The sequence below is a fragment of the Podarcis tiliguerta genome (assembly GCF_965153285.1).
Source record: "Podarcis tiliguerta genome assembly, chromosome: 6".
Classification (NCBI taxonomy): domain Eukaryota; kingdom Metazoa; phylum Chordata; class Lepidosauria; order Squamata; family Lacertidae; genus Podarcis; species Podarcis tiliguerta.
This window is the reverse complement of record NC_139539.1, coordinates 60,356,175-60,375,982: the sequence shown is the minus strand read 5'-3', so window position 1 is coordinate 60,375,982 and position 19,808 is coordinate 60,356,175. Positions and strand designations below refer to the sequence as shown.

At 45.3% G+C, this 19,808-nt stretch overlaps 1 protein-coding gene and 1 long non-coding RNA gene across 2 annotated transcripts in view; both read left to right on the top strand.

Annotated features, from left to right (window-relative positions):
- Positions 1 to 14,478, top strand: part of LOC310680980 — a 128,701-nt gene extending 114,223 nt beyond the window's left edge. Inside the window, exons 8-10 of the long non-coding RNA XR_014513035.1 lie at positions 3,090 to 3,255; positions 5,746 to 12,719; positions 13,982 to 14,478. This is a non-coding gene — a long non-coding RNA (uncharacterized lncRNA). The remainder of the gene's footprint in view (positions 1 to 3,089; positions 3,256 to 5,745; positions 12,720 to 13,981) is intronic.
- A 2,553-nt stretch (positions 14,479 to 17,031) lies between these two features.
- Positions 17,032 to 19,808, top strand: part of JAK1 (Janus kinase 1) — a 34,908-nt gene continuing 32,131 nt past the window's right edge. Inside the window, exon 1 of the mRNA XM_083447979.1 lies at positions 17,032 to 17,345. The gene's annotated coding sequence lies outside the window, so the exon portion shown is untranslated. The remainder of the gene's footprint in view (positions 17,346 to 19,808) is intronic.

Here is a 19,808-nt window from a genome sequence, read left to right as displayed (position 1 = left end):
AGTTGACAGGAGATGCTAAATAATTCAAAAATGGGCAGAGGGGTGGAGGTGTTCAAAGATTTACAGCAGAGGGATGTTCTTTTAGCTTTTAAAAATGCACAAAACGTCTGTGCAGAACAAACTGTGTTTCCCATGTAATAATAATAATAATAATAGAAAATTCAATAGGAATTTGAATGAGTCAGGGACAGAGCCTCCTTAGATAGATTTTATAGGAACTGTGTTAACTTCATTGGGCTGTGCCTCCCTGCATTTCTGCCACAGGCCATTGCCTGTTTACAAGTCGTATAACTTGCCTGGGCCAGAGTAATCTGAAGTACTATGGCGCTTCTGGTATTGACACCTGCCAAAATGTTTAAAATGCAGTGGCGTAGCGTGGGGTGTGCAGGGGGGGCCGGCCGCACCGGGCGCAACATCTGGGAGGGCGCTTGCACTCGCAGCTCTCTGCCCCTACTAAAATCCACGGGTTAGGGGGCGCAAATTACTTGCTGACAACCCACGCTACGCCACTGTTACCATGCAGCCATGTAGCACCTTCCTTAGGGAGCTCCGATGAGCTGATTGACACTTCAGAACGATGCAGCTCCCAGCGCTCAGATAACAGCCTGCAGTGATGCCCTGGCCTTCCCAGTGACAGGAAAGGAGTATAATAGGTCCTCATGGCACAGTACAAAATGAAATCAGTTTGGCATTCAGAGAAGAAGAAGAAAGCTCAAGTAAAGCAAACTTAGAGATGAGGTAAAACCGAGTGCACATTGGGTGGAGTTTTATAATTCACAACATAACACAAAATATAAGTAGTTAATTTTAAAAAAATAAAATTCTGCATTTGCATAGAAAATGTGCTGTGGACAAGCATCAGTTAGTTATCCCACTGTTGTTGTTGTTTTGCATTCACTATCTAGAAAACCTGAATGTGGGATCATATTTGCTTCTAACTGAGCAATTAAACAGTATATTGCTTGTGTGGTTTGTTTGTTGTTTTCATTTTCTCTCTTCCTTAATAAGAAGACTAGACTTTTAAAATGAAGAGGCTAAGAGTTCAGGGAAGAAACCTGAAAGATCATCAACATCATGGGTTTCCCTAGCCTTTTGCCCCTCTCTGGCATTAACTCTGCTACTATACATTCCCTGTCTTATGCCAGCAGATCTGAGTCCAGTTTTTATAGGAAAAACTTCAATCCCAGCAACCAAGGTCTGTTAAGTTCTTTGCTTTTAGTTCTTGGCATGGCTGACTACCATTAGTGGGATTTTTGCTTTTCTTTTCCTGGCAATCAGTAAAGAATCTTGTTTGAAACAGCCAAGTATTGCAATAGTAAACATACTCAAATCAGCAAACTAGTATTTCCCAAAGGAACGTTACTCTCTCTAAATGGAGCAGAGCAGAGACAGTTGCAAGCTAACCTGTGCATGGGGGGAAAAGTGGATTCAGGAAAACATGGTATAACAAAAGTAGGATGCTGCTAATTAGACTGATTAATTAGACTGATCAGGGTGTGCAACCTAGAGAAAATATCACATATTGAGTACAGCATAGCATTTCCTATACAAAACTGAAGTTCACTCTGTCAGAACATACACCATACTTTCCTGGGTACCACAACATGGTCCTAGCATGTTCTGAATTAAAAGCATTTCCAACATTGCAATTACCACATGATTGGCACAGGAAGAGCTTTTGTGTAGCAATGGCCACATGCAATATATTCTACATGTTCTCACAGCTGCAGCTGTAAGCAGAGGCTGTGCAGAACAAAATCCTGGTGCTTCTACGTACGTGTCAGCCATGATGTAAGAAAACTTTGAATGTAAGAAACCACCATATAAAGATCCATAACATCTCCTGTCTCTTTGCAAGTCCCCTTACAGCATGGTCCCTTTTGCTGCCAAAGCACTGACTCACTGAAGTCAGTGAGTGCTGCAGAGAGTTCTTGATGCCAATTTTTGTTGTGAGTTTCTGTATCCTTCATTTCTTAAATTTTATTTTTCCAAAGACACTAAAAATATTGTGCCAATATATAAATGTTTTCAGGATCTTTGATCCTTGGCCTCTTTCCCAAAATAGAGGCCAACTGTTATGGTGTTTGTATTGGCCATGTGTGCTCAATTAAATCTGCTACCCGCTTGACTAACTGAAGTTCCTAAAGTTGCCCTAGTATTAAAGACTTAGATCAGGGGCTGCCAACCTTTTCAGGCCAGAGGGCGCATTTGGAAATTTAAGGAAGTGTCACAATTAAAATGCATTTTGCATTTAAAAATAGTTTTAGTAAGTGCTTGTTTACATTTGCTCTTCATTTCTAGGGATGGGTCCAGGCTTTCCAAGCCCTTCTCCAAGCACTTCTTATTTTTGCCCTGATGCTCTCCCTGCGGAAACCCTCTCTATACTGCTGAATCAGAACAACAATCTGTGGAATACCTGAATTGCAGTTTGCTCTGATTCAGCAGCAAAGAGTGGGTTTTTGTAGAATCATAGATTATTATTTTTTTAGTTGGAAGGGACCCTGAGGATCATCTAGTCCAACCCCCTGCAATGCAGGAATATGCAACTGTCCCATATGGGGATCAAACCTGCAACCTTGGTGTTATCAGTACCATGCTCTAACCAACTCAGCTATCCACCAGTGTCTTTTTCCTGGGGGAAGTTTGTAGGGTATTATTATTATATACCCCGCCCATCTGTACCACCCTGTAACTTCACTTCTCACAGTGAGGGAACTGCCAGAAGGACCTCGGTGGACCTCAGAGTCCGGGCTAAACGGTGGGGGTGGAGACGCTCCTTCAGGTATACTGTACTGGAGTACTCAAACAGACTGAGAAAGTGCAGTAAGTCAATGCTTGCTGGAGTCATTTATGTTCATGATATATTCTTTATTACATATAGTGCTTTTAAAAAGCAACACATCTTAATTCCTTTCTGCCCTTTCATTTATTACATTTCTTTAATACAGTAGCTAGATTTAAAACTTGGTATAATAAAGCCCTGCAGATTCTCTATCAGTAACCTTAAAATCAAGCCTGGATGTTTTTAGCAACTGCTTAGCAACCACATATCAGAACAGATACATTTTCCAGAATGGTTTTTCTTACAGGGGCTGAAGAACAAGCTGGAGCAAGCTGGATTTTGCTACTTACTCTGGGCCTCTACAAACGGCTGTTCCCATGCACCTGAATCAAGACAGGCCTGGATTTTGGCACTGGATTTTGGCAAAGGATAATGCTTTCACAATCTATGCCATTATGGTTCCTGGAACATGGGTCTTTGTTCTCTAAACTACATGCCATTATAAAAGTAGTTCTTTCTCAGTGCTGATTTGGAGAAGGCAATTCAGGGAAGGCAACATAGCAAAAACCCAGAGGCAACATGGGGCTGCGGCTGCTTCACTCAAAGCCTCACCTTTTCCTGTATTTGCTTGTTACAAGGAATCCCTGGCCAGCATCTTTTTGTATGTGTACCACCCCATTATTGGTATGTGTGTAATTAGGCTTAGGGACTATTCCCTTCACTCCAGTGCAGTCTTTCCTTTTTCCATGGTAACTCTCTATAAGGGAGAGGACTCCATGGCTGTGTAAAAGTTCGGTTAGGAATGGAAAGGAGGGCAGACCCCAGCCAGGGAATCTATGCAATAATTTGCAGCCAGCTGTTGCTGGGCTGAAGCATGCAAGCAGCATGTATAGGTCAGCTCTGGAGGTCAGGCAACCCAATATATATCCTCCCAACAGCCACTACCATGTTTGTGGTGCTGCATCTTTCGTTGCACCTCTCCTCTGTACAGAACAGAACAGAAGGTGGGTGTCCAGTTCTGTGGACATGTTTTGGGGAACATGTTCAGTGCATTAGAGGCTGAGAATGTGCAAACAGAAATTGAGCAATAAGAATAAACAGACTCTTGTGCATTTTGATTTTTGAGGCAATATTTACTGAAAACTTTCATAGGCACCACATGAAGTGCTGGTGGGCTCACTGAACAAGTATAGTGGTGGCTGATGTAGGTATAACTTTTAACCAATGGGCAGCATGCCACAAAATGTGGTCCTGTATTCCTGCTCTGAACTGCTGGCCCAAAGGAGGGATTTTGTGAGTGGTTGGTTGCAGGGATACCAAAGAAGGATGTCAAAAAAATCAGAATGGCCAGTTCTAGTGCTTTATTAAAGATTGGGTGTAGGTCTCCTAGACTTTACAAACGCAGGATGAACACTGCACCAAAGAGATGGCTTGTCTGCACCTAAGCAAAAGTGCACATATTCTTTATACACAGAGCATCATAGGTCACTTTGTCTAGGACTTCCCATCACCTCACTTGACTAGATGGGGGCATAGGTGGCAAATACCACCTATAGTTCCCTTTTCTGAGCTCAGAGGCCAGCACCCTCAAGCCCACAAATAAGGGTTCATATATATATAAACATATATGAGCTCATTGCTGCAGCAACTACCAATAATTGTGGGGTTATCTTTGACTACCAAGATGGTACTAGCAGAGCTTCCAGAACAGTTCATCTTTGGTTGAACACAATCCCCCTCTCACAAAAAAATTAGATGTAGAAGCCATTTTGTGTTATGCCATACCCCAAGAGCAGTCATTTTGTGGTGGGCACCCATAACAGTTTATCAAAATTCAAAAGTGGCCACTCACCCATGAAGGTTGGCAAGCCCTGGTCTAATTTTCCAACCAGATAATTACCGACTCCTCATTTAGGTCCACAGCTAAGAGTAGACAGTACTTTCTCATACACTATTACCCTGTTCCTACTCTTGTAAGGTTTGCTCCAGATTTCCCCCATTATTTTAGTTTTTTGTTAGATACAGTGGTATCTCTGTTTAAGAACAGCCCTGTTTATGAACTATTTGGTTTAAGAACTCTTCAAAACCAGCAGTGTCCCGGTTTGCAAACTCTACCTCGGTCTAAGAACAGAAGCCAAATGGTAGAAGGGCACCGGCAGTGGGAGGCCTCATTAGGGAAAGTGTGCCTCGGTTTAAGAACGGTTTCGGTTTAAGAACGGACTTCCGCAACGGATTACGTTCATAAACCGAGGTACCACTGTATATGGAAATAATGTCTTGTATCCAACTAATATACACCCAGAGCAGACCCACAGAAATAAAGAGACCTTGGTCATGCCCATTAATTGTTGTAGTTCTCCGCTGAGTATGACTAATATTGGTTATAACCCAAATACAGTTATGAATGTATTTTCATAATGATTATATATACATTATATTGATAAATCTCAAATAGTATACTAAAACACCCGTCCTTTAAATAAAAATGTTTGAAAAGGCCTTATCACTTTTTGGTTTCCCAGAACAAATTATTTCAGCGCTGCCTGCTCCTAGGGGAAATATCTTCCCTGGAGGCATAAAAATTGCAAACAAACTCATTCCCAGCACAGAGTCTTCATTTCAGCCAGTTCTTTTAAAAGCTTCACATTCCTCATGGAATAGACTACATGAGCGCTATTTCCATAAAGTATATTTTGTGTATTTGGTCTTCAGTTTCACCTTCCATTGCATATGTTGGGGCAATATCCAAGTGGAATGGGGAAATATCTACATAAACTGCAATCCTATGCACACATACCTGGAAGTAAAACCTACTGAACTCAATAGTACTTACTTCTGAGGAGGCATGTATGGGATTGCACTGGTAGAAAGGGGTACTGTTGAAAAAGTCTCATTTGGTTCTAAATTAATTTTATATATAAAAAATTGGCCTGAGCCGTTAAAGCTGGGTTTTATCCTTTTAGGTACGGTTCCTTTACATCCTACCTGACTCAGTGTCGGTGCCATGGGCCAGGAGTCCGTTTCACCTGCTGAACAGTAGCCTGAAGGGGGAGAAGGTGGAGTGACTCCACCTGCAGCTGATCAGCCTTCAAGGACACAGAGAAAGCACTGATAACCTGCTGGCTTCAGCCTTCTTAAGCAGAACTTCCAGCAGCAGTCAGATGCGGGTAACAACACTGGAAGCTCCTGGACCTACCTTGCTGCTTCCTTCTCGTCTTAGGCCTTGACCCTTGACCCCATGATCATTGGATTTCCTGACCCCTGGACCATCTGACCACGTGGATTGCTATTCGCCCAAACCTAGGACTGGACCTGACTTCTGCCTCCAGGCAAGTACAGTCGTACCTCCACATATATATCCCTCCGGTTATGTAAACTTTGGGATATGTAAGCGGTAAACCCGGAAGTATATTTCTGGGTTTTTGCCACACGCACATGTGCAGAAGTGCTCTACTGCCGTGCGTGCATGCGCAGAAGCTGTCCCTCCAGTTGTGGAAACCTCAGGATCCAACTGGAGATCCAGAACGGATCCTATCCACAACTGGAGGTACCACTGTACACCTCAGAGATTCTTCTGGTTGGCTGGCTTCCCCCTCCACTGAGCTCTGCACATTGTTGCTCAGCAATGAGACTATGACAGTCAGGAGCTGGAGTCAGGAGCAGGTCAACAATAAAACACACAGTATCAGTGAAGTTAACTCTTTATTCAAGACACCTCATGCCTAGTGATCACAGCAATTTTCCCCAGTAGGTCTTGCCCCAGTGGGGCAGTTGCCAGAACTGAGGGTTCTGTCCTTCCCAGCACTCTCCATGACTGCTCCCCTGGGTCCTTTCCCAGCAACCTGAGGTTTCTTCGTCTTGTCCTTCTTTGCTCTGCACTCTTCATTCCTTGTCTGGTTCTGGGAGATCGGGGGGCGGGGAGCTGGTCGCAAGAGGGGGAGACTTCCTGGCATCTTCAGCAGCCTGCCTGATCTCTGCCTCTTGATCTGCCCTTCTTTCCAGCCTCCACTCCTCTCTGCCTCGGATTCTGGACTGTTCTCTGCCACAGCCACTTCCTGCTCACTAAAACCCTGTTACCTCTTCAGCTTCTGACACCTCCTCCTCCCAGTCTGCTCCCACTTCTCCCTCTGACCACCCATCACCATCCTACCACCAATCCCCCCTCTCTGAGTGTTCCCCACCACCTTACATGCCTTACTTTTTCCCTCTCAGGAGAAGAGGGGGCGTGACATCAGTAAGCCTACTCTATAAATTTAGAACTCTGTGGTCCTTAACCCCTTCACATACTAACTGGCATTGTTAGGTTTGATAGCAAATCTCCCACACATATCCCCTTATGGTCGCCACAAGCACCGTTCTTGTGCTTCTACACTAAGTGGAAGATGGAGAATGCACACACAACAGGTGGGGTGTAACTATGCTCTAGGTCAGTAATGTGAACACACCCTTGAAGAATGATCTGAGAGTAAAAGGGTAAGAAAGAGAGCAGGTTTCCCAAAGAAAATGGGACCTGATTGGGTTTGAAAGCAGAATATATGAGAGAGTGAGGGTTTGGTTTTGAGAGAGAGAGAGAGAGAGAGAGAGAGAGAGAGAAGGGGAAGGGCTAATAACTTTCCATATGTCTACAAGGCAGTGGTTTTTTTGTGGTTGAGATGAGGGCACCTGTTCAGCAAGTGACAGAGGAGGAGGTGAGGCAGGGAGGAACAGTCACATGTAAAGGAAATCAGGTCTTTTTGGGGACCCCAAGAGCAAAAAGGAATCATTTTATGACTAAGATGGGGCTTTAATGATTAAAAGGAGAGCAAATACTAAGAATCCCATTTTCCTGTCTTATCAAATCTAGGATTAAGAGTCTTAGTTAAAGGTTTTGTCTCTTCCTGAGCTAACAAAAGGAAGGTAAAAATTAACAGCCAATGCAACCATGCCTGTTGGTTACTTCTCAGTTGGAGACTTGGGTAATTTTCTCCCCCTTCCCCCAAGTAATTCCAAAAGGGAGCAGAGGAAGCAAAAGAATTAGGCTGGAAACAAACAATGGGCTTACCACAGGGGTGTTTGCTTACCGTGTGGGCAACAGTAAGTGTTCTGCCTGGATTTTGGTTATGCCTCATGCTTTTCCTAACCCTGCCTGTGGCTGCCATTTCAGCTGCCATTACCTGCACAGGCTATCTGTAATAAGTTGACTTCATATGACACAACAGATACAGCCGTCCTGGATGAAGGTTCAGAAGCCACCCAGAGATGAAAAGACTCTCTTGCTAAACAGCCAAGGGCCAGATGTTGCAACGTAAGTCTTATCATGCCCAAGGTCCACACAGTTATTTCCCTACATAGATACTGTCTTCAGCTACATTCCAAACCACAGCACTAGTCTTTACTTTTTTTACATTTGTAATTCCATATAACTTTATATATGGAATCAGCCCTGCCATTGGAGCTCTTTTCAGTAGGATAAAAGTGCCTAACAACAACAACAACAGCCGAGCCTGCTGAATCAGGCCAATGGCCTGCCTAGCCTAGCATCCTGTTCTCACAGTGGCTGACCAGATGCCTATAGGAAGCCTGCAAGCTGGACTTCAGTGCAGCACCACTCTCATGACCTGTGATTCCCATAAACTGGTATTCAGAAGTTAACTGTCTTTGACAGTGGAGGAAGGTGATGATGATAATAATAATAATAATAGCATAAACTCAGGTGTGTTGCCCTTAGGAAACAATAATTGCATGCTCGTGCAGAGTTGTCTTCTGTGCAGTTGTATAGATATGTATATCTATATTTGCAGACTCATCCAAAAGGTGAAAAGGGCAATTATTCATTTACCAGGTAAATAAAGACAGGCAAACTGCCCTGTTTTCCTGACCAGATATAGTATGCAACTAGAAACAGATTAAAAGATGATACACCTAGGTATCATCTTTCTTTTTTTTAACCGTCTAATGTGACTTTTTAAAGGAACAAACAGTCAACATGAAAAGTAAAATTTCTTGTTTTTGGGGGAGAGAAAGCCAGGTGAGAATAAGGAACAAATGCAGCTGCCTTCTACTGAGTCAGAGCACTGGTTTTCAGTACTGTGTGCCCTGGCTGGCTCTGGTTCTTTGCAGGTTTTGGGCAAGAGCCTTCTCCAGTCCAAACTGGAGATGGCAGGGATTAAATGTGGGATATTTTGGATGCAAAACCAGGGCTTTCCCATGGTTACAGAATTTGCCCCAAATGCAAAGAATTTAAACCTCCAACATACCAAATTATACGTTTCTGCAGTACTGTAATCTGCCCACTCAACAAACTAACTTCTTGCCAGGGACCAGTTTTGAAGTTCAAAGTCAGGGCATAGCTTATGTTCTAAACAACAACAGCAACATTGCCCTGTGTTCTGTTGTTCCTTTTTGAAATACATCAAAATTATCTAGTTGAAAAGAAAAGAAAAATCAAACTCAATTCAACCCGGCTGGTTTCATTTCCACATGACTTGGAGCTTTGAAATAATGCAAGAATACAGAAGGAAGCCATGTGTTGTTCTTGTTTTGGAAGGGGGTGTCTTTTAGCCACTCTCTTCCTCCCTACAATCATTTGCTTGCTCATGCTGAGCCCAATCCCCACCATTTCTCAGAGAGGAAAGGCCAGATAAGGGAGTAAGAAGCAGCAGTTACCCTCCCATAGCTTGCTGGCATGACACTCTTTCTTTTTCTCTCTGCCTTGGTCACAAGCGGAGAGCCAGTAAGAAATGGCAAGAGGAGCAGCAATGGCATTGGGGGCCCTGGCCCTTTTAGGTGTGGGCTTTGACAGGTGTTTGAGGATGACATACAGAGGAGACTGTGCTGTCTTTAGGATATATGGTTTATTTACACATATATACAACCTGAGCCTATGATGGAGGGGTTCACAGCATCAACACCCCAAAAGAGTACTTTTTCTCCCATAGCTATAGCCTTGGATTCAAATGTTGCTCTGATTTTTTTTCTCCAGCTTGCTGCTTTACTTCTAGGTCATATCACTACAAACTCTCAACTCCCAACTCTAGTTTTTGCCCTTCTTACTATGTGCAGTTTGAAGAATGGGCCCTGCTCATTTGCTGTCTTCCACAGAGCCCCTTCCCTTTGTTCTCCTTACACCTCACCTGGCTATTAATTTTAACACTTGGTGGATCCAGGGGTTCAGGAAGCTAGCCTGTCTTGATTAGATTTCAACACTTGCTTGATCCAGGGATTAGTGGGGTCTGGCACCTAGTCTGACAAACACATGCACCAAACTTATAACGAAACATTGATCCCCTTCCACACACATTGCCAACTAGGTTCAGTCAGGTTTTGCAACAATCCCAAACCCTGCAAAGCCGGTTTGCTAGCAATGCAAATGAGGTATGTACAATTGACAAGCATCAATCTTTTAAAAACAGCCTTCAGCTCTCTAGGAAAAGCAAACAATCATCTGTTTCCACCTTGGAATTAAAGACCAAGCATCAAGTTTACTGATGAGAAGCAGGAAATCATTTCCCTCTAGAGCAAAGGGGAGCTTATGGCAAAGGAACATCCTAGCTCCAGTTTCCATACGGGTAGCATTTGAGCTATGTTGCCCTGTTGCAGTAAAAATAATCTTATGACGCCTTAAAGACTAACCATTTTTTATGGCATAAAGTCTTGTGGGTGCTATCCAGAGCACCTGATGCAGTCCACAGAAGCTATGCCAGTGTAGTTTTTTTTATCCTATAAGGTGCTTAAGACTCTTTGTTGCTTCTTGCCCCAATTTCCAGATACTACTGTTTGTACCATGCTTTGTCTCCAAGGCTATGCTACTCACCTTCAGACATCATTGTAGTATGTGTATCTTAAGCAAGAGCTTATAAAACTTTCTCCCCATTGTTGCTTACTAGGCAACCTTTCCACACCTGATTTTGTCAGGAGGCAATATCATGTTTGGCACTTTTTCATACCTTCAGGGTTCACTTTAGCTAATGCTATGGTATTCCCAGCTTTAATTACTATATACTGGAAAATACACATTTGCATCAAACTGAAAGTACACTTGAACTGCTTCTGGAAATCTAGCAGAATCAAGCAGAAGTTTAGCACTCATCTCTGTGTTAATTGCTTCTTGGGGGGGGAACCATTTTCAGCCCCATTAACCTTGAAAAATTGTGGGACAAAATTTGGGGTGGTATCCTGGCATACTGTGCTTTCCCACCATTTCCATAGGCAACCCGTGGGGGAACAGAAGCACACATGCGCATATAGGGTGTGTAGTGGTTGGTGACATGTCCAATGACATCCTCTGCTGTATCACACATCAGCCAGTGATGTGGATGGAACTTAGTATGACATGGGAGCACATCGATTTAAAAAAGCCACAATTCCACAACACAGCAGGTAAAGCAGTGTAAAAGGAACACTGGAAATCAGGGCAGAAGCACCAACATTGTAATCAGAAAAACTAATGCAATAACCCCCACATTGGAATGCATCCTATGTCAAAACAAAACTTATGTCTGGCTTCATTATTACAGAGGGAAATGTAACAGGAAAGGCTTGAATAATGGAAAAACAAGTAATCCCAAAAGACATCAGTTATACACTGATCATAGGTAATTCCCAGTTCTATGCAGGTGCAGAACTTTTGGAGTCTTATATGATCCCCATTGTAATCTCAAAGGGGGGAAGCTGGCTATTGATGGCACTTGGAACATAATGTATAAGGTATTAGGCTTGTGTTGATCTGTTCCAGCTTTGTTTCAGACTCAGTTTTGGCACCACAACAGCCCTGGTCAACCTGATTGATGACCTCTCTTGGGAGACAGATGGTGGAAATGAAACCACCTTGGTTTCTTTTGACCTCTCAATGGCTTTGAGCACTATTGACCATGGTGTTCTTCTAGAGTGACTGGGGGAAGCGGGAGGTGGTTCTGCTCCTACCTGCATGGTTGCTACCAGAAATGAGCACAGCGAAATTGTTGCTTGGCTCCATGGCTTTTTCTGCAGGGATGAGCAATATCCATTTCCATTAGATAAAAATAAATAAAAAGTATATTGCATTCTTGTGCAAGAAAATATCTCAGTGCGTGTACCGTGAGCACAGCCTCTGAGGTAACCCCCCCACATGAACTCTATAACCGGGTTATTGAAATTCAAATGCGACTTCAGCAAGAGGCAATCAGTAAAAAATAAGGAAATATGCATGAGGGACAGCTCAGTTGGAAAGGACCACAGGAAACAAAATAGCTGGGCAGAGCTGAAACGAGGAGCAAGTCATGGTGTGCTGTTAGAGGACACCCACTGAAACATCACAAACTGGATACCCATAGTTCCACGTCCCACCCGAAAACCTACACTAATGAGCTTCCACACTAGCAGTGGCGGCAGATGTGTGTTATTTTTTACTTTTGTAAACCGCTTTGTTTTCTAAAATCAAGCCCTTTGTGAATGTTATGAAATAAATAAATACTTGGTATACACCCTACCCTTAAAGCACATTCCCTCCCTCCCTCTAGAGAATCCTGGGAACTGTTTGTTGTTGTTGTTTTTAAGATTGCTGAGCGTTTAGCTCTGTGTGGAAGGTTAACTACAGCTCCGTGGGGGGAGGGGAGAGACGGATGATGAGCTCTGAATGTGCTATGAATGATGGTCTGGTGTGTGGATTTTCCGTGGTAAGAGCAAATGCGGAATAAATGTTTTTTAAAAAAGTAGTAAAGGCTGGCATTTTAATGAAGGTGTTGTTGTTGTGGACTCTACAATAACCGCAGCAACCTTGCTTGCCTGAGCAGCACGCAGCTTTCTGAAAACGATTTCCATCTGCAGTGGTGCGATTTATTGTAGCTCTTTTCGGCCATCGTTACTGCTCCAACCTTGACTTTCCAGGAAGAGCCGTGAGTAATGCTCGTTCCCGCACCGCGCGCGCACACCCCTCCCCTCCGGCGGCGAGAAGACGGGAGGGCTCAGGTCCTCGCGAAAGGTTAGCAAGCGCAGGATTGATCCCCACTCCAGCCTCTGAAAACCAGCAAAGGACTCGAGGCAAGCGGGGAGACACGACAAAGTTAGTGGCACGCATGAAACCTGATCTATTCATCTCACAACTAAATCAATACTTGATGGGAATTCCAGGATATCACATCCAAACCCCGCCAAGCGCGGTCCACTTTCGGTAAAGCCCTCTCTCCCCGCCTCCTCCGCCCACCTTCCACTTTCCAGCAGTGACGTCTCGGCGTACACGCAGCACCGAGGGCTGCGAGGCTCCGCCCGGCCTCTTCTTCTTCTGGTTCACTGCAGCTGCCCGGGTCCTAGGGCGCATCGACTTCTCGCTGCGCTTGGCATCAGCAAGGGCACAGGCCGGCTCTGCAACGCCCTGGCGGGAGAACAGCCGCCTGCAAGCGGTGCAGCCGTGCTGGAGAGAGCGGGCCAAGCCGAAACGCAGAGGCGAGAAAACAAAACGAAAAGGACGCGTGTTTCTGCACGTGTCGTGCAGCTGAGACGAAGTCTATGGAATATAGGTGGAAAAAACGAGGGAGAGAGGAGACTAGCTCCCGTTTGCCTTGCTACGCTGTCCTAGAAAAGATGTGGATTACTCGGGTTTGGCATATTTAATGCTTTACTGTTTTTAACATTTAATTGGGAGCCGCCCAGAGTGGCTGGGGAAACTCAGCCAGATGGGCGGGGTATAAATATATTATTATTATTATTATTATTATTATTCTCTGTCTATGGATGACCAGACCAGGGCTTTCTGCTGAGTGGCCTTTATCAAGCTGGCACCCTTCAGATGATGTTGGACTTAAGCTCCCATTAGTACCAGCCAGCGTGGCAGGCGGCCTGGAACAATTTGAGTTGGGGCCGATTAAATGTCCGAAGGGCACCAGAATCGGCCGATTTCGACAGAGCTATAAGATTCCTAAGCTTGGCTCAAGGCCTGAGGTGGGAGGGCAGGGTGGAGGTGTATACTTCTAAATCCTAAAGTGTGCATTCTGCACACTTTCTACCACAAGCATTGCTGTCTTCCTTTTCTGCTTGGTAAAACCCTCTTACACTACAAAAACTCACACACCCCTTTTGCATCTGTTGAGTTTCTGCCAGTGCCAGTAGGTGTCATTTGCAGGAAAAAGGAGGAAATCTTACAGAACACTGCTAAACAATTCCCCTGCCGCTCAATTTTGCCCTTCCCTTGTCTAGAAGATCTACCCTGTCCAAACATCTCTCTCTCTATGTGTTCTTACTTTACAGTGAAGATGTTAGACAACACCTGAAGAAGAGTCTTCCGTGTTGTTTGATGATGAGCTGGGAACCAGGGACCAAATTCAACCTTGTAGCTCAAACGCAAAATGTCCCCTGCTCTGGATCCATACAGTTGGCTTCTTGTTGTTGTTTGACATAGAGATGGGAGCTGGCAATTTTTAGTTCTCATCAACTCTGGTGCCATAATGTTTTATGGCAAGACTGAGTCAATCCTTACCTTCCCCTTTGTGGCTTATTTCTCCCTGCTGACCAACTCATTATCTCTTCTGCAGGACAGAAAAGCAGAACGTGAATAGCAATAATATATAAATACATAAAAACATTGACTGATTTGTGCAATCCATGCTATTTTGCCATTTGGTTGCACATTTGGTTGCATATGTGCCAACTAAACTGGGTTTAGTTCAGGGTATCCAGTATAAGATTTATCACTTCAAAAAGGATGCCATGGTGTGTATTATTCCATAAATTTCCTATAGTATTCATTGGTGCTTGAACTTCCTACCTGGGAATGCTAATATTCATTTTCCATTTTGCTTTTGAGTGCCTTCTTCAGGCAGTGATAGATGAATGCATATTTGTACATACTATCTTTTATCTCATTATAACTTCAGATTGTTTTATCTAATCTCTTTGGGAACTTTCATCTTTAAGCAATCCTAACCCCACTTAACTCGGAGTGAGCCCCATTGAAGTCAGTAGGACTTACTTCTGAGTAGAAATGGTTAGGAACATGCTGTTAGCTAGTTATTTTGCTGCTTAAAATCTCTTATCCTTCATATTTGCTGAAGGGTCTCCATCTGTGAAGATGTTCCCCCCACCTGTATTTCAGGTCACATTTTTACATTACTGCACACACTGGATGCATATGGATTGTGGCTAATGCCATGTGTACTTGGCTTCAGACACCACTGGAGCTGGAGTAAATGGTAATATATTCACAGCCTCCGTTTATAGGATGAGAAAATCACTAGAAGTTCATTCTGAGTCAGTTAACCTCTAGGGTTGTTTATTCTAGAGCTTTCTAGTTTTTTTGTCACTCAAACAATGATTGATTGTAGAAAAATTCTATTAGCCACACTGGGTCTGGCATCATTAGATAATTTCTCAAGATATACACTGATAAGAATCTTTACAAATGCCTCCTCTTTAACCCATCTGTTTAAGAAAGTGGTGTTGTGTAACAATTGCACAAACATGCTCACTATTTAAAATGTGCAAGCTGTTAGTAATAAAGGCAGAAGAACTGCTAGGGTATGACTCTCAGCCAAGGGAGAATGGGGCCCCTGATCTGCTGGGTGTTAGTGGGTAGAGGTTTAGCTTTTCAACTTCGAATGAGGTAGGTTAGGGGGAGGTCCTAGGAGCAGAATGACAGGCTTGAATAAAGAGACACAGAAGATGCCCCACCCCCTTTTTATGTCCTTTTAATCCAATGCTGCTTCTTTGGTGGAAGCCAGACCTTCATAGCTAGGGAGCTCAGGGTGGTGCAGGTACATTGCTTTTTCAAGCAGTGCAGAGTCCGCCCACCGCATCTCCCTCAACTGCAGAGTGGCTGAGGGGGAGGCCTGGCTACACTGCTGTTTTGGGCAGCATGGAGCCTGCAGGAGCCTGAGCCACTCCATAGCTCCCAGGAAAGATGCATGGCTCTGGCGCAGTAAGTGCCACCCCCTGCAGTGTGGCACCCAGTGCCCCCCACCCCCTAGCTACCACTCTGCCCTCCATCTAGGTGCAGATTGTAGACCAGATCCAGGGGCTTTGGGAAGAAACTGATTTTCTGGATCCATTTCAATCGGGGTTTAGGCTGGTTTTGGCACAGAAACTGCTTTGGTCGCCCTGTAAGATGACCTCTGTCAAGAGAGAGACAAGGGAAACATGTCCCTGTTAGTTCTTCTCGACCTCTCAACGGCTTTCGATACCATCAACCATGGTATCCTTCTGGAGTGACTGTCCAGTGGTTCCAGTCCTGCTTGGATGGTTGTTCCCAGAGGCTGTTGCTTGGGGAATGCTTTTCAGCCCTGTGGAACCTTCAGTGTGGGGTTCTGCAGGGTTCAATCCTATCCCGTATGTTGTTTAACATCTACACGAAACCACTGGGTGGGGTTATCATCCAGAGGTTTGGAGTACATCTGCTGATGACAATCAGCTCTGTTTCGCCTTTGCATCTGCAGGTGAGGCAATGGAAGTGCTGGACCAGTGTTTTGCCTTGGTAATGGACTGGATGAGAGCCAACAAACTGAAACTCAATCCAGATGAGGCGGAGGCACTGTTGGTGGGTGGTTCCCTAGACCAGATGGGTGGGAGATCGCCTGCTGTTGATGGGGTTGCACTTCCTCTGAAGGAGCAGGCTCATAGCTTGGGGGTACTTGTGGATCCTCTGCTGTCTCACAAGGTTCAGATGGCCCAGTGGCCCAGCTGTGCCCCATCTGGGCATGGATAGCCTAACTACTGTCGTCTATGCTCTGGTAAGTTCAAGGTTAGATTGCTGCAGTGTGTTATACATAGGGCTGCCTCTGAAGACAGTTCGGAAACTTCAGCTGGTGCAGAATTCAGCAGCCAGGTTGCTCATCAGAGCAGAACACTTTGAGCCTATTCAGTGGCGTAGTGTGGGGGGTGCAGGGGGGGCCGGCGGCACCGGGCGCAACATCTGGGGGTTAGGGCTAGGGGGCGCAAATCCACGGGTTAGGGGGCGCAAATTACTTGCCTTGCCCCGGCTGCTGACAACCCACGCTACGCCACTGAGCCTATTACACTGATCCTGGTCCGACTGCACTGGCTACCAATTAGTTTCTGGGCCCAATTCGAAGTGCTGGTTTTGACCTGTGAAGCCTTAGGACGGCAATACTTCAAGGACTGCCTCTTTCCTTACGAACCTACTCTGAGATCATCTTCTGGGGCCCTTCTACGTGTGCCTCCTCCTGGAGAGGTTCGGAGGGTGGCAACACGAGAAAGGGACTCCAGCAACAGCCCCCCCCCTTGCAGAACAATACGTCACTTTAAAAAAAACCACACACACACACACAAGGGGCTGGACAAACCGAAAACGTAGCGAAGGCTGAGGAAACTTCAGTGCGCCTGCGCTGGGCAACCCCCCGGCGCTTGCGCACTGGCTCGGCGGAGCTGGCTTCCTCACTCAGCCGTCGGCGAGAGGAGCGGAGGGGTTCAGTGGGTCCGTCGCCATCCTGCGTGGGCGGGAGCGGACCTCGACTCCCCTTGGGGTCTGAGCCTGGAAAGCCCCGCGTTTCTCCCCCACCCTCCTTGCTCTGGCTGGAGAGGAAAGTATGTGGGGCAGAGAGTGAGGTCGGGCAGCAGCAGTGCGGAACCCCTTTCGCCCAAGGAGGCGCCCATGGAAGCGGTGAGTACGTCGAGGGGCGCAGGGCGAGAAAGGAGCCCTCCTTTCCTCCTACCCCGGGGCGCTGCGGGGTGAATGGCGTCTCCCCCCCGGGGGTGACTCTTCTTTTGCCATCTTAGAAGCCTGGCCCGCCCAGCTTGGGGGTCGCGCTTGCCCGTTTTGCGGGACAGGGCTCGGCGTCTCCTGCCCACAAAGCCCCCCCCCCCCGCCCCCGCGGTGCTTTTCCAAGGGTGGGGACTCAGCGCAAGAGGTGGGACCGCCTTGGGAAGGGGAAACCCGCCAGCCAGCCTCCCTCCCTCCGGGGAGAGGGGCAATGGCTGGAGCTCCCTGGAAGGGCTGCTGCTTTGGACGGTGCTTTCGATCCCCGGCGCCCTACAGGCAGGACTGGGGAAATTGAAACCCTCGAGAACTGCTGCTGCCGGCCAGAGTAGGCGGCACCAAGCTCGGTGGGGGGGTTGGTGGTGGCCCAACTAAGTGGTAGGCGGCTTCGTGGGGGGGTGGGGTGTCACGCAGAAGCCAAGAAATTCGACTGTTGCCCACCCCCAAATAAAAGAGATGGAGGGGGGGTGACGGGTGGACTTGTTGCTGGGGATGCGTACGAGACCAGAGGTTTGCAGAAAAAAGAGAAGAGCGAGAGGAGAAGCAAACCCGCTTCCTTCCCTTCTGCATACATAGCCAGCTCGCGTGTACAAGTCGTCGTTGCGCTTTGGTGACAAACAACCAGAAGTGGAGATGGCTGACATCCTGTTTATAATCGCACCAGAGGTGGTCTGTGTTCTTGAGACAGCTTGGTGTTAATAGTGAGGGTTGTGTGTGTGTTTGCTCAGTTCTCGATAACCAGATGACCCCGTCCACAGACAAGCTACTATATGGTTTCTTTAAAACCTGGAAAGAACTTGCAGCTGTTGCCGATCGCTGGGTTTTGTATGTTGAACTACAGAATTCGAAAAAGGGCACTAATAGTCCTAATCTTGAATCATGGCACGGCTTCTGAAGAAGGCTGTAGCATCAGGAAGTTCCCTGTTTACTGTTTTGTGTTTTGCTTGGGGGAGGGCCAGAGAAATGAAGCTGTCCTTCTAGGACAAATGGTGTGGGAAGGGGAGGAAAGAGGAACTGACACGGGCACAATTAGCAATGTTGCATAAGGACATTGACTTCGTGTGAAAGAACAGTTCTGTGTCATAGAGAAAAATAGTAGCAGTTGTTTTGCTAAATGTACTTTTAAGAAGCCTATTTTGAACTGCTCTTAGTCTTCAGATTTTAGGAGTGGTAAAGTTGCAATATGAGTACAGAATGAGCTTGATGAACTTGCACCAAGTGAAACTTACTTGCACCAGGTGAAACTTATTTGCACCAGGTGAAAAATGTGTTGCTGTTAATCAGCACTGATACTGGCTAAAATGTGACCAAAGCACAAACTGTTAGGCTCTTTAGAGTGGTAGAGCCAGTTGTTACAACGTTACAGTTTGTAGTTTTGACAAAGTGAAGAAATATGGATGTGGATGAAATTACCGAAATAAAGTTAGGTAGTACCACTTTGTGCAATGGAAAACAGAATTTGAAATCATCTCTCCCCCTTCCCCATACTAATGAGCTCAGTATTTGGTCATCTTAGAAATACCTGAAATGGACTGTGCATATCCACCTATTTTATATTCATGCATGTCACTGGGCATTTAGGATACTACTGAGCAAGCATTCATGCAATTGTGTTTGTAAGTCCCACTGGGTAGTGGTATTTCTTCCTGATGAGAGAGACAGACACATATTATGGGACTGCAGTCTTCTAAGCAGGCTGCTTGGCTTGTCAGGTGCAGAGATCAGCGGTTTAAAAGGAACTGTATTATGCTTTGGGTTTATTATTATTATATTTAAAATATTATTATGTACCCATAAGTCTTCAAGGTGGGGTGAATGAAGAATCTAAATGTATATTGCCTGAAGCCCTTCTCTTCATAGGCAATAAGATTTATGGGGTAAGAGCATCAGTCTATTTCCCTTTAAAATTAAACAGTTGCATGTTAGCTACAGGAGTTGTTGGTAACTATGACTGCAGACAGTCCTATACATGCTTACCTGTAAGTCCCATTAAGCTCCATTCATTCCTATGCTTGTTTACTTGGAATTTGATGTCAAAATACTTTTTTGTTTTTTGTGTTGTAGATTGCTGCCAAAAACACATTTCTTGTGAATTACCTAATTGTTGAAGCATATGTAAGCAGTTTTTAAAAAACGACTCTTGATTTTAAAATATATGAATTGCAGTGTGGGCATCAGCGTATACACTTTGCCCACATATGGAGAAAAGTAATGCATTTCTTTCTTTTCTTTTCTTTTTTTTAAAGTGTACAGGAAACCACACCTTTTTAGCTGAAGCTGTTGCAGGTGTTATAGCAATGCAGGAGCCATGGTAGATCTCTGAGTGCATTTGCGTGTGTGAAAGACTGTGTGTGAAAGTGTCCTATC